Source organism: Mesocricetus auratus, unplaced genomic scaffold (assembly GCF_017639785.1).
Source record: "Mesocricetus auratus isolate SY011 unplaced genomic scaffold, BCM_Maur_2.0 Super-Scaffold_100006, whole genome shotgun sequence".
In the NCBI taxonomy this organism is placed as follows: Eukaryota; Metazoa; Chordata; class Mammalia; order Rodentia; family Cricetidae; genus Mesocricetus; species Mesocricetus auratus.
This window is the reverse complement of record NW_024429190.1, coordinates 95,211,635-95,226,318: the sequence shown is the minus strand read 5'-3', so window position 1 is coordinate 95,226,318 and position 14,684 is coordinate 95,211,635. Positions and strand designations below refer to the sequence as shown.

The following is a 14,684-nucleotide window of genomic DNA, read 5'->3' as shown; positions in this document are numbered from 1 at the left end:
CCAGAGACAACCCATCTAGGGGATGTGTGAAAAAAATCACAGGCAACACAGAGCATAGATGAAAACTTAGTGTCCTCATGGTACTTGTGTTTTGATCATTTTTCTGATGATATTTTGGTATTTTGAGTCAATTCCTACCTGAGTCAATTCTACTCTTTGACACCTCACTTCCTCAAATTACTAGATCCCACACTCATGTGTGTTTAACTTAAATTGACTTAGAGTCTGTTTTACTCACAAGGCATTCTTGTCTATCTGTAAATAAAGAAAAGGAAGATAGGGAAAATCCAGAAGAACCTGCACATTACTGCATGTGTGTGTGTGTGTGTGTGTGTGTGTGTGTGTGTGTGTGTGTGTGTGTGTGTAGTAAAGAGGTGAATTGAGAAACATGTTAAATTTTAGGTGAGCTTCTCAACTAGGTTATGTGACAATAATTATTATCCACATTTTTGGGTATTGTCAGTGATTATCAATGATAGAATGAAACCCAGTTGACATAGTTTTAACTCTGCCACCAGTTCAGACAACAACACCTTAAAGGTATTGAAAGGGCCTGATCAGTGGGACTGCCCTGTTCGGGAATCTGTGCAGTGGACAGGTATGTGATCAGTGTGTCCAGATAGAGGTGAGATTTGAGTGTCAGAGTCACAATACAAGGGACTCCTCACAATATTAGCAACCAAACAGTGACTTCTTTAGATTGGAGCCCAACTGAGAAAGAAGTGTCACATCATTAAGTTAGAGGAAATGCATTTCAGTTCATACTTTTCTTCAACTTGAAAGGATTTGGAAGTTTGTCAGGTCTTTTTCTCTGGAGTTACAAGAGGTGTGTTCTAGACAATTAGAATAATTACATTTGAACAGGCATAAAATTATTATTTTTGTTCATTCAACAAAACTGACTGAAAGCCTATAGATAACAATAATGAATCATATGTTTCAAAAATCTCCAAGAAAGGATTTTAAACATCTTCACTATAGGGTGTAGTGAGATAGCCACCCCTGTAGCAGTGACCATGCCTGTTTGGTCCCAGATTGTGTGAGAATCAAGATTCATCAGACTCAGTACAGGCTAAGTGAAGTTTATTCGGGAAGAATGCACTTATACAAGAGGCAGGTGACCCCAGCAGGTTCTAGCTCCAAGGATCCCCCCAGGCTGCTCCCTGTGACCCAACTGGAAGCAAGAGTGAGCCCTAGAGGCTGGGACCCCAGATCTAGTCCTCCCTCCATCACATCTTCACCTGTGACCATGCCCAAATGGACATGGTCAGTGCAATAGGTGTGGGCAGGGTAGATATCTCACTACTGTAGAGGGTGACTTAAACCTCTCACTCCTGAGGCAGCCACAGCTCATGAGAATTTCTTCCCATGGGAAGCATGGGCATGGGAGTGGAGGACTCTGGCCTCTGACTTCTAGACAGCCCCCTTGTGCCATGGCCTAAAGCTGGCAATTTGTACTCCTGTCTCATCCCAAGAAACCCAGACACACTCCTGTCCCAAAGCTGGAAGACACATTGGCCTCTCCCAGCCTGCCAAGGTTAGAACAGCAAGAAGCAGTTGGATATAAAGTACCAAATAGGACAGAGCTAACTAATGAGCCAGATGAGGAAATTTTGAAAGTAGAACAGAATTTATTGCCAAAATACCACATTTGGGTATAAAACCATTTGTCAACCATCCACAAGTGTCTGCACTGCTTGGGGAGGAGGATGAAGTGGCTGTGTAGTATTTGACCAGAGTTGAAGAGACAGAATTGAAGACACAAAATCAGGTTACAGAATAAATGTTTATGTTGATGAAAATTTTTACTTGGAAAACCAAGTTCTCTGCAAAGAATTTAATCTGAATGGGAGTGGCAAGCCATCTTCAAGGTCCACGGAAATACATTGGCAATCTGTAGAGGATTTGACAAAACCCTCAAGTCTAATGCAGAGCAAGGCCAGCAGGAAGAGGCAGTGTGAGGACCCAGAAAACTGCTCTACTGGTTTACTGGCCATTCTGATGTCGCAGATGCCTATGAGTTAGGAAAGGCCATCAAAGAAGCTTGACCACACCCTTTGTAGTACTGTTTGGTTCCTGATAGGGATGATGATGATGATGATGATGAAGAAAAATGGGAATATGCGGCTGATGATGACGAAGAAAAAGAAGAGGGAGAACTGGAAGACACTTAGGATGATGGTGAAGAGATGAAGATGATGATGATTCTGAAGTGGAGGAAGGAGAGGAGGATGAGGTCAAGGATGACTCCCAGGGAACACTGATGGATCCCAGTCTCCTTTTGTTATTTTCTTTTTAGTTTATAACTTTCTTCAGCCCATGGGACCAAGTTGCATCACTTCACCCTCCTTCCCTCCTATAATAAGTTGGCCTCTCTTTTAGGTCTCTCTGTTCTCTACTTATTTAGGGGCAAATACCCTGATAAAATACAATGGGAAAGGATTTTCTTTAATGTGTTCTCTATAAAGTGAGGACAAAGGAATGAGAATTCATGCTTGCTTGGTCTTATTTAAACATTGCCCCCATGTACGCACATATTAAAGCATTACGTGATTCCCAGTAATACGTGCAATTTTACATTTTATGTGCAAGTTAAAAAACAAAAACTTCAAACTTCCTGAATGCCTACTAAATCAGTGCAGAGGGCTAGTTGATCTAACAAAACAACAACAAAAGTTTCATTTATGTAAAGTATTAAGGCTAAATAGGAAAAGTAAACAAAAATTTATGTTTGTACTTAGTAAGATATGATTATTCACAGTGAAAATGAAAATCTGTCTTAGATCCTCAAAGATGAGACAGGGACAGAAGGATCGGAGTATGAAATGAAAATCAATAAGGAGCCTGAATCCTTTCTTTTACTACTCAAAGAGGAAGTGGCAACTGAGAAGGCAAGGATACAGTGTTGCTTTAGCAAGCATCTCGGCACTTCAGTTGTACCTGTGGTCACCATGGCTGCTTTGCTTCAGCTACTCCCCTTGCCTACCTTAGCACTCGCCAAGCCTCATCATTAAAGGACCTTCCATGAAATGAGATGACCCAGCACTCTGGCACTTTTTCCAGGTGTCATCTCAGCATTATCTTCCTCTGCGTCTTACCTCCAATCTGCTCCTTGCACTTTACCCTCTTCTCAACCTTGGGCTCCTGGAGTTCATGCAAAAATAACTATAGCCCCTGACCAGCATGATGCAACTGTGCCTGCAATGCCATACTGATAGAGGTGAAAATGCCACACATGCCTATGAATCCCTGCCAACATGCAGTAGTCAGTCCCAAATATCGAGTTCAGGGCTCACCAGAGCAGTGTGAACCGCCTTTAGGAATGAACCAGCTGAAGGATCTTTCTGCTACCAAACTGTCCCTTTGGAAGGATGGAGCCTATAGAGTAAAGACACACTCATCTCTAAAGCCAGGGGAGAGGTTGCCAGAGTCCCATGTACCTACTACAAGACTCTGCAAACTAGTGAAAGCAATAAGCTATTGATAGCTTCAGTCTGGAGCGAAGGGAGATTGATATGCATAATTCTGAACTAGGGTGTCGTTCTAATCACAATCAAGCACAAAGACTCAGGGATAGGGAGACTATTTTATCTGCATCTTACCATTATGATACAGGGACACCCCATCCTCTAGACAGGTCAGAGTGTTCGACAGACATGAACTGGGTATTACAATCTGTGATAATGGCTCCTTTGATTGGGCATTCTTATTCTTCCTTTTGCAAGTCACCAAGTAACACCCACATTACTGTATTGTGGGAATAAGAAGACAAGAACCTTTTACAAGGTGCACTGGAAATTGCCTGCCACCCATGCTGCAGATGTACCTACTTTAGGAGTCATTTGCTCCCCCATCATTTGAGAATAAGAACAGGATTAAAGCATGCCTTTCCATGAGGGGGAGAGAGAAAGGTGTGTAAATTAAGGCAAGCTGAAATATTTGTTAATTACATTTTCTACATCAGACATATGCCAGATGTTCTATATTAATTACTGTATATAATCACCCAACAATGCTAGTAAAAGGTGATTAATTATTTCCATTTGCAGATGAGAAAACATGGCTTAATGACCTTCTATTACTTATTCAAGACTACAGAGTTAACAAGAGGAATGCTCAGGACCACACTCAAAATCCCCCTGACTACTAAGTGCCTACACCAAGAAATCTTCCATTCATAAAAGTGCATACACACATTTGCATACCTGGCTACATACTAGCCTGCTTCCCACATGTAAACAGAGAAAACACACAAGCAAAAGTTCATACCACTTGCATACACTCCTGTCCATGTGGACACTCTCTCTAGGCTGGCTCGGGCTCTCCACCTTATGGTTCACTTGGTTGACCCAATACCAGAGAACTAAGTTAAACGTGGGTAAAACAGCTGCTCCATCTGTCCAATCCTGGGCTTCTGGCTGACTGAGCCAGTAACTGGCACTAGACTCAAATGAGTCCTTGACCATCTGTCTTTACTAGAGGGATAGTCACTTTGAGACTCTTTCCAGGGCTCTGGGTTTTTGCTTTACCAATGATCTGTGACCCAATATCATCCCTCATTGAAGGCACACTTGGCCTTCTGAGTAGGGATGCTCGGTGAAGGTAAGGTTTCTGAGTCTGATTGAAGAACAGCACATTTTAATCAACTTAGCACTCTAACCCTGACCAAACTCAGGGGTTGGTTGTTGACTGACTCACTGACCAACAATGGAGATGAGAAACCCCCAACAACTTTGGTGGATGAAGATGTTTTTAGACTTCAAACTCTTTACTACTCATAAAAAAGTATGGCAACCAATTTATCCTTAAATTCATCTTTTTCTCTAAAGATAAGGAAGTATCTGAGGCTCAGAAGCCTGGTTGCTCCCTCACTTTCCCGATAAAATTAGAATGCTAAGCTATAACTTTCTGGTAAATTTCCCCCATCACGGGCAGATAACAAATTAGAATGTCATTGGAGTCAGGGTTCTGCTCTACTCCCCTGTGCACCGCCATCCTAATTCCTCAACCCATTCTCCCATCTCTGGCTCCTTCCATTTGGCAAGTCCTCTAATATCCTTCAGACTTTGTGGCTTTGGTGTCCTGTTCACATCTGACAGTTTACATTCATCTTTTCTAGTTTGCCCTGAGAACCATTCATTAGACCTGATCCCCCAGAATCTCACTTAAAAAGGTTCCTCTCCTATCCCCAGACAAAGTCCCGTTCCTTGGAACAATTCACAGTCTATGAGATGAGTCTTGCCACATACACACACACACACACACACACACACACACACACACAGACATTGCGAGCATTTGGGGTGGGACAAAGTCTCCCTATCATCTATTGTAAAAGGGACTCATACCCTTATTGCACAGAAGCTGTATTCTGTTGTGCTGCCTCCAATTTAAATGTCAGTGTAATTTGCCCTTATAAAAACACAGCTCTCTCTACTTTCTCCACCAGGGACTACATCTGTAACCAAGGTAACAAAATCCAGGTGCAGCAGCCCCACCATTGTTGCTTCTATGAGGATGAAGAGAGCACAGAGAGGGCAAAGAATAGGAGAGGCACAGAGACACAGGAACAGTGTCCGTCAGGGATGCATGTCCATCCTGCCAAGGAAGCATTCATGTCTGCTTTACAAGAATGCTCTTCTACCTCATAGCAAAGGTTATACTCTATCCAATGAGTTTAGCTAAAAGGAATGATCATTTTCAGAAACAAATCGTGTAAAGGCATTGACTGACTTTCCTAAATACAAATGTCCCTGTGTAGGTGAGCTGGATTTTCTAATTGAGGGAAATCTCTCTGCCCCAACACCCAATAGCAAAAGCCTCATATCATCACCAGACATAGTGATAGTGTTTCACAGATCACTTGCATAAAAACACACCTGCCATGTTGTGGTGTGTATGTGCTATCGTATGCAACTGTAGGTGCATATTCTGGCATGCCTCTGTGTGTATGTGTGGACATACACAAAGGTTTAACAACTTCCTTGAAGACAGTACTCATCAGGGTTAGTTAGGATCAAGATTTGTGGCTCCAAAGTCTTCTTTGTGTTATACTACACTATTCCCAGGGCAGATCCTCAAAAGGTGAGCAGAGAAAATAAATATATGCTAAATTTTAGCACCATCTGACTGGCATTCAGGACATGCTCCAACCTGAGAAGAACAGATAAGCAGGGCAGAATAAACATAAAGTGACCTTTGTCACGAATTCTTTCAGAGCTGGAGACTGGCCAAATCCCCTTCCTTGATATAGTGTGAGCTTATAATGGCCATCGCTAGATGTCAGGAACCTACCCCAAGTGTCTGCTTCCTGCCAGAGCACTAGGAACTAAGCGTTGGAAGCATTGTGGGCAATTAAGGAAGTAGGAACATCCTCTCGGGGACAGGGCATGAGCTCAGCACTAAGAAGGGGCATCCATGCCAACAGATGAGGGGCAGAAAGATCTTAGGATTTAGAGGACTTCTGCAGAGCAGCTTTCTCCAGGCAGTGTAGGGGCATTGTAAGGAACAGCTCACCACAGTACCAGCTGCATGCGCAGGAACTGCACAGGACCAAGCCTGCCGAATTCCAGTGTAAAGGGGGAGTGGGAGGGTCCCAAGAGACTCTGCCCATGGTTTCTTCAGGGATGCAGCCCCTGATTGCTTACCCATGCTCTATCTAGTAGCTACACCTATGCTCATGCTATAGTACTAATTCGACTTAGAAGTTTAAAATAATTAAAAAAAAAAGATTACCAAAGTTAAAACAGGGGTGAATTATGGCAAGAGCTGGGTGGGGACAGGATTTGATAAAACAAATAAATAAAGCATTGTATTTATGTCTCAAATTCTTAAACAATAGAAAGGATTAAAATGGGGAGTGGCCGTTATGCCAGACTCAGCATGCACCCTGAGGGAATTGTTTGCTTTGCTGTGGTAAGACTGACTTCCTGATCTCCACATTGCCCACCTGACCTCTTTATCTCAACGACATCGATATCCACTCATTCTTTGTCTCCTCGAGGTTTTTCACTTTCAACTTTTTTGTGAGTTACACTGACCAGTCTGACCTCAAATAGCTTAATATCCAACTCTATTACTGACCTATAATAGAAACTCTGCTCAGCAGAAATGGAGATCTAGTCACACCTGCATTGGTAGCATACCTTCCAGATTAACTCAGTCATGACCAGGGCTCAGCCTCAGGCATCTGGCGTGCCCTGCTCGACCCAGAGTCATCATGACACTTCAATAAGAGGATGCTAAAGAGAACTTTCCTTTTGACTCAGCAGTTGGCTGGGTCTCCCAAGTCAAGAGTAAAAAAGTAGGAAGCATCCCCCAGTAACAAAAGCCAAGCAGCTTTCCAATGTAACTTTTCCCCATACAGTTAAGGAAATAATACATATGGACACAAATAGATATATAAAGACCCTCACTTTCCAAAATAAATAGAACAACTAGATTGAAAGTAGAAGACTCAAACAATACTATAGACCAGCTAGGCCTAATGGACATTAGTAGAGTTTTTGCCTAGCATTAACAAAGATACATGTTCTCACATACACATGGAATAATTTGAAGGATACATTGAATAATAAAAACAAGTTGAGATAAATTTAAAATAAGTTAAACCATAAGAAATATTATCTGGACACAATGGAATAAAGATGGAAGTAAATACAAAAAAATGCACGATTCAGAAACATAGAAATGATTTAAAATAAGCTCAAATAACAGAAGAATAAAGAATAGATCAAAGCATAAATTAGAAAAGAAACTTTAAAATGAGTGAGAATGAAAACACAAAATGTCAGAATAGGAATTTCAGGAAAAGCTATTCATAGGAAATATCATAATTGTAATGTTAAGTACATTTAAAAAGAAAAGAGACTTGAAATCAAAACTATCACTTTAAGAAACTAGAAGTGCAAACTAAACCCAAGACAAATGCAAAGAGAAAATACTAAAAGCAAGATAAGCTAGAATAGAAGGACATTTGAGAAAACCAGTGGTGACAGTTTATTCTCTGAAAATATTGCAAAATTGGAGAAAATATAGCCAGAATGAACAAGGAAAAAAGAAGAAAAGTGAAATCTTGCTTTCAAAAATAGGAATGAATGTGAGAACATCACTATTAAACTTGATGAACTGAAAAAAGAAATAAAACAAGATATCAGGAGAAGCCATGTGCCAATAAATCAGATCACTAGAATAAATAAATTCCTGTGAAGATCATAGCAAAAAGCTGACTTGTGAATGAATGGAAATTTTAATATATCAATAGTTAACAAAGTTATTGAATTGGTATTGAAAAAATAACCCATGAAGGAAAGTTGAGAAGCAAGGAGCCTCCTGAGAGTAGTCCTAAGCTATTAGTGACTGACATAAACCAGTCATAACAAACATCACAAAACAAGTCAGAGCAAACACTTCCACCTTGTTATAGGAGATGAAAATTACCTTGACATCAGAAAGCCAATAATTACAGGTGGGCATCCTTTAGGGATACAGATGCAAAATAACTTCAATAAAACCACACAACTCAACACATAAGTCAATTAAAAGGATTGCTTTTTCAGGACAATTAGAATTTATCCTGGGCATTGAAAGTTGATAAAATAATCAGTTATAACAAACAATATTAATACAATAGCAAAACACCTTGCTTGTCATCTTCACAGACAGAGAAAGGGCACTTGAAAGGATATAATACCTTCTCATGCTTAAAACAAACAAACAAAAAACTAGGAAGAGAAAATACCCGATAAAGGTCATATATAAAAAGTCAACAGTTTGTTTGGATTTTGTCTGTTTACTTGAGGCGGTTAAAACAGAGTCTCACTATGCATCCTTGGCTAGTCTGGAGCTTGCTATATTGACCAGGCTGGCCTCAACTTCATAGATCCACCTAACTCTGCCTCCCAAGTGCTTCAGCTGAAGTTCACAATTACTATCATGCATGGTTGTAAAAGACTGTAAGCCCTGCTCCTAACCTTAGGACTAAGAAAGCAACTGTTCAGTATCATGTTGCAGCTTCTAGGTAGGGCATCTGAAAACTTAAAAGAGGGAACAAAGGAAATGGAAAAGCAACCACTTTGGGAAGAAGAATGAAATTACCCCTATTACTACACAGCATAAGATTATTTTTACAAAATCCCATCAATCTGAAAAGAAACCTCTGGAGACACTGCATGTGTTTAGCAGGGTTGCAGAATATAATACAGCAAAAGTTAAGTTCATTTCTATGCACTCAATATGAGCAAGCCAAATGAAGATAGGGAAAGAGTATCATTTGCAAATAGACCATCAAAATGAATAAAATACTTAGGCATAAGCTTATCAAAGACAGTGGGAAACTTAATAAAACTCATATTATGATTTCCAGCTTCAGTCCATTAAGACAAGCTGGAGAAGGAGACCACACGCCTGTCCAAGGCAGCAAGGAGAAAACATGGGCTTTGTGGCATTATTACAATGAGCAAATATATGCTGGGAGAGAGGAGAGGAGGGAAGCAGAAGAAAGGAGAGGAGGAGAGGAGGGGAGGAGAGAGGAGAGAGAGAGAATGTGGAGAGAGACCCATCTGAAACCATGAAAGAGATAGGGAGTAGGCTGAAGTGGGTGGCCTGCTGGCCATCTGGGGCCTTGGTGACATCTGGGCCTGGGCTGCTTGCTGCCAAGGGCCATGTCTGGGTCTGTAGGGGAAAGATAAACACACATAAAAAAAACAAAAAATCACTGGACGCATGGATACCTAAAGAAGAGAGGATGGCCACCCAGAGGACCATCATCAAACAAAAGTCTACTATGTGGTTTCAATGTCTAGCACTCTCCATCTCGATCTTATAATATCTATTTCCCATTGCTTGTTAATACTCTTTTTGTCCCAAGTCATTTATTTAACTAAAGCTGGCTTTGGAGTTGGATTGGCTCTCCTCCTCTAAATCCAAGCATGTTGTTAAAATAAGATTCAAAATTTCTGTATCATATCAAAGAGACATTGATGATATAAGACAGAAGAAAACAAAACTATGGACTGTCATCTGTTTATACTCGGTTCCTTTGCTAAAAGTCTAATCTCCTTCATGTTTACTGTCTTCCTTATTATTGCCTTTCTCGGTATACATACATATAAAAGTTAAAATTTTCTGTTAAAATTAATGTTTGAGTTTTCCAGAGGACAAGGAATTTCCTGGCAGTAATCTTCAAACACTTCCGAAAGAAAATGGGGCCCCACTTCATCAACTACACCTGACTAATACCATCCTGAAACTGCTTTGGAACTACATTGCTGAACACAACTCTGGACCAATGAACTAATATGGTGCGCCTTCTACAATCTTGCCAGAGCTTCAAACAAGAGCTTCAATCAACATTAGAACTTCAGTAAAGAACTTCAATCAAACACCTCCTGCCAAACAGAGACTATTTAATCTACTTAAGATTCTTGTTATACTAACATTTTCTTCCTACAGGTTCCCATGAGATTGATGTTGTCCCATTTCAACAGAAAGTAATTTTGAGAATACTATGCCGCCTTTCCCTACTGTTGATATTACAGGATAGTTTACAGGTGTCAGTGTTAGCTTTCAATTATTTTAGGGTTGGGATTGGAAAGAGATGTTCAGACTTGGGTATCTCTTTCAGATAAGTTTAGGATTTAGATGGAGTGGATATACTTATTTTAGGATATAGATAGATTATAACTTTTTACAACCATCTATGTATATATGTTGATTGAGCTTTGTATCAAGTTTAAATCTCTTATTTAGATTAAAAGGGGAATTGTAGAGGAAAGATCACATACTCAAGATACTGTCCACACCCTCAAAAGGTATGTGGGACAGGTGGAATATAAATTGGAAGGGAAAGCAAATCTCTCTCTCTCTTGGATCCTGGTTACTGCGAGGACATCAGAGCTCTTCTCAGTGAGTGAGTTCTATATTCAGTAAAATTTCTTAGACCTCGTTTTCAAGTAATATTGTTTATCATCGTCATGGGTCTGTGGCCCTGCTGCAGCTATGGTCTATGTTGCTATCCCTGGCTCCTATTGCCACCCAAGGTGACAGGACAGGGCTGCATAGAGTTTGTCCAACCCCTCACTGGCTGTAGCACTAGGAAGAATTGGCCTTGTCCCTCACTGGCTGCAGCACACCAGAGGATGCTGGTCCTGCAACCTTGCCTGGGCAGCACGACAGTGTTGACCCCTTTGGGCACCCTCTTGAGAGATGGCAAGACGGGCTTTGAGGGTGTAAAGCTGGTTCTGCCTCTCTTGTCTGCCATGTGGGGGCATGGGTGAGGAAAAGATGTCCTCTCTCCAGCCCCTCACCAGCTGTGGCAAGTGGAAGAGCTGGCCCCTGAGGTCATGAGAATTGAAGAGCTGGCCCTGCTCCTCACCAACTTCAGCAATCAGAAGAGCAGCCCCTACATCTCTCCTGAGCAACACAGGTAGAGCTGAGCAGATGCTGGTGGTGTAGATGTGGGTGAGCCAGCACTGAGGCATAAAGCAGGAGAACCAGCTCCATCCCCTGTTCCTTGATGCAAGGAGCCAGCAAGGACCATGCTGGAGAGCTTACACTGGTGGTGAGGATACGGGAGAGCTGACAGACTGACCAACTCTGCAACACCTCAGTCCCAGGATAAGGCCTATGAGTTGGCCCACCCCAACCTCCACCCCAGCTGTGGTCTGCTGGAGCATGTGAAGGGGCTGGTCCTGCAGATCCAAAGCTGCAGGATCTCCACAACAGATGACAACAACAGGATATCCAAGAGGAATCCCAGTGAGGGCCCAGTATTGATAGCGTAGCAGAAACCAGAAGCTTTGAACCAGACCAGTGACTGTTTGCAATGAACACTTGCAAGTTAAGATATATAAACTAAAAGAATGTACTGTGGGACTCACTGTGTCACACTACAGATTCCATGACAAGATTTTTTCTTTTTTTTCTCTTAAATTTTATTTTATTTTTGGGTGAGTTTCCAAGTACAGAGGGCATGAAGGGACAGGGAGATGAGTGGGATGGACATGCATACTATGTAAGATATGTAGAATAAGTAAGAAGTTTTAAGAAGAGATTCTAGTTTCCTCCTTCTGCTCAGTTGCTGGTATTTCTAACCCTCAATGCATGTGGAAGTATAAAGTACTTAATCATAAAGCAATACTAAGAATTAAAAACAAAGTTGGAAGATTCGCTTTCCTAATACCAATACTTTTTGCAGAACTGATTAGTATTTGGTCCCAGTGAAAGAACACCCTTGTACATCAGTGAAACAGAACTGGACTAATAATAAGCTCTTACATTTGTAGAAAATTGATCCTCTTTATCTGTGCCAAGACAATTGAAAAGGAATAATATTCAATAGTCCTTAAGAGATAAATACATAAATAAAACATGTACAAATAATGCCTTAAAGCATATATTAATTAAGTAAAAGACATAAAAACTGTAAAACTCAGAAAAAACACAGGGGTGCATTTCTGTCACTTTGAGTTAGCCTACATTTTAGGGGGGATTGCTTGTTTGATTGGTTATTTTAGATATGACAGCAAAGCAAAATTAGCCAAAGAAAAATAAATTTGGTTCCATCAAATTCAATACTTTATACAACAAGGAACACTTGAGAGAAACTGAGGGGCTGAAGAAATGCACCAGAAATGAATAATGTATACTGCTTTTATAGAGGACGTAAGTTTGGTTACCAACAGGAACTGCTTATAACCTCCAATGACCAGCTCTAGGAGAATCCAACTCCTCTGCCCTCCCCAGACACCTTCACAAATAGATGCACACACACGCACACACACACACATACACACACACACATGCACACACATACATGTAATTGAAAACAAAATAAACTTTTATTAAAAAACAATAAAGTGATGACAACACACAGTGATAGAGAGAATTAAAAAATATATCTGGTAAGGCCTTAGGATCCAGAATACATAAAGAACACTTCAATTACAATTCAACAATAAAAAGATAAATAACTAAATTTTAAGATTAGCAAATATATTATAAAAATGTTTCTTCAATAATATTTGTAAGTAGCCAACAAACGGACTCAAAGGAGCTAAACACCATAATCTAAGGAAAAAAGAAATCAAAGCCAAGAGAGACACTACTTATCTCTCCTGGAATGGACAGAATCAAAAATTAAAAGGTATTAAATATTTAGTGACAATGGAGGTAAATTGGAATCCTCATCTGTTGCTAGTTGGAAGTAAAGAAGCCCGTATGTAACTGTAGCTTAGTGCTGGAACACTTGCCTTGTGTGTATGAGTCCGTAAGTAGAGAACAGCATCATTATTCCTCACAGCCAAAGGCAGAAACAAATGTCCATCAGCTGATACAGTGATGAAAAAATGCTGCACACCCCCACTCTGTGTGTTACTCGTCCATAAGGCAGCAACGCCTACCACAGGGTAAACTTGCAATCATCGTCACACGTTACATTAATAATGCTTATGAGATTAGGCAAATATAGAAGGGAAAATACATCAGTGAATTCCAAGGGCTGGAAGAAGTAGGGAGCAGCATGGCTTCTTTGGGGAATGAAAACATGTTTTAGAATTAGGTGGTCACAACAGCTGCACAGCCTTGTAAATTTATTAATGTTAAACCACTACTGACTTGTCCTATTAAAATGAATACTGTAATAAGTGAAATGAGCCTCAATTTTGTAATGAGAAAACACTAAACAAACACAGGAATGTTTATTTTTTTAAAGGAGAAAAATCATTCTTCAAAAATGCAAACATTATAAAATTATGTAAGATAGTTACAGATTAGAGTTTAACAGAGATACGTAACAAGCATAATACTTGGTCCAGATTAGATCCTAAGGAGGATGGGAAACCACTCACAGTAAAGGCACTGCTGTATCTGCTGTGACTGTAATATGTATAGCAGATTAAATACTCATATTACAGCAAACCTCTAAAGGTGGTAACTGTATAGTGCCATTATGTAAGATAATGCACACTAGAATGTCTAGGCAGAAGGTGAGGTGATTGTACATATGTGTAGAAAGTATGTAGTAAGGAAGCAGGTTAGCCAAAAAGATAATAATGGGAGAATCTAGGAGCCAAGCAAACTTCCTGTAACTTTGGAATTGATCTCAAATAAAAGAATATGATCAAGGCATACTGCATGGATTGCATTAAACAGAGATATATTGCTGTTTGAAATGCTGAGAACAAGTGACTGAGTGCTAAGCCATAGATGGGACATCTGCCAGCCCAAAGCTGAAGGGACATCACTGCAGGGGACAGAAAGAGTCAAAGGAGAAGTGATGTGAAATGCTGTCCCCTCGACCTGACATGACTATTGTACCCATGACCCTTGTCTACATTCTTTGCCTTAGAGTAATATAAAAGTCAAAGCAATATTTTTTCCTGAATTTATTTTCAAATGGATCTATTGGGTTGGGGAGATAGCTCAAGTGGGTAGAGGCACTTGCCACTGAGCCTGATGAACTGAGTCCAGTCTCTAGACTCACATGGTACACTCTACCCATTGCAATAGGAAGCTTATCAGGGCTTCAAATATATTACTATCCACATAAATATTTAGATGGTAATTGACCCCATGACCATTTCAAAAAGCAATGTGTTCAAAATTGTTTTTGGAAAGAAATCTGTACGCAGTCAATAGAACATAGCTGAACTAAAACTATGCTAATTGAATTTTGTTTAAGTTTG

At 40.4% G+C, this 14,684-nt stretch overlaps 1 pseudogene; it reads left to right on the top strand.

The window, feature by feature from the left end:
* The first annotated feature begins 388 nt into the window (after nucleotides 1-388).
* LOC101839312 lies at nucleotides 389-2,299 on the top strand (annotated as a pseudogene).
* The last annotated feature ends 12,385 nt before the right edge of the window (nucleotides 2,300-14,684 follow it).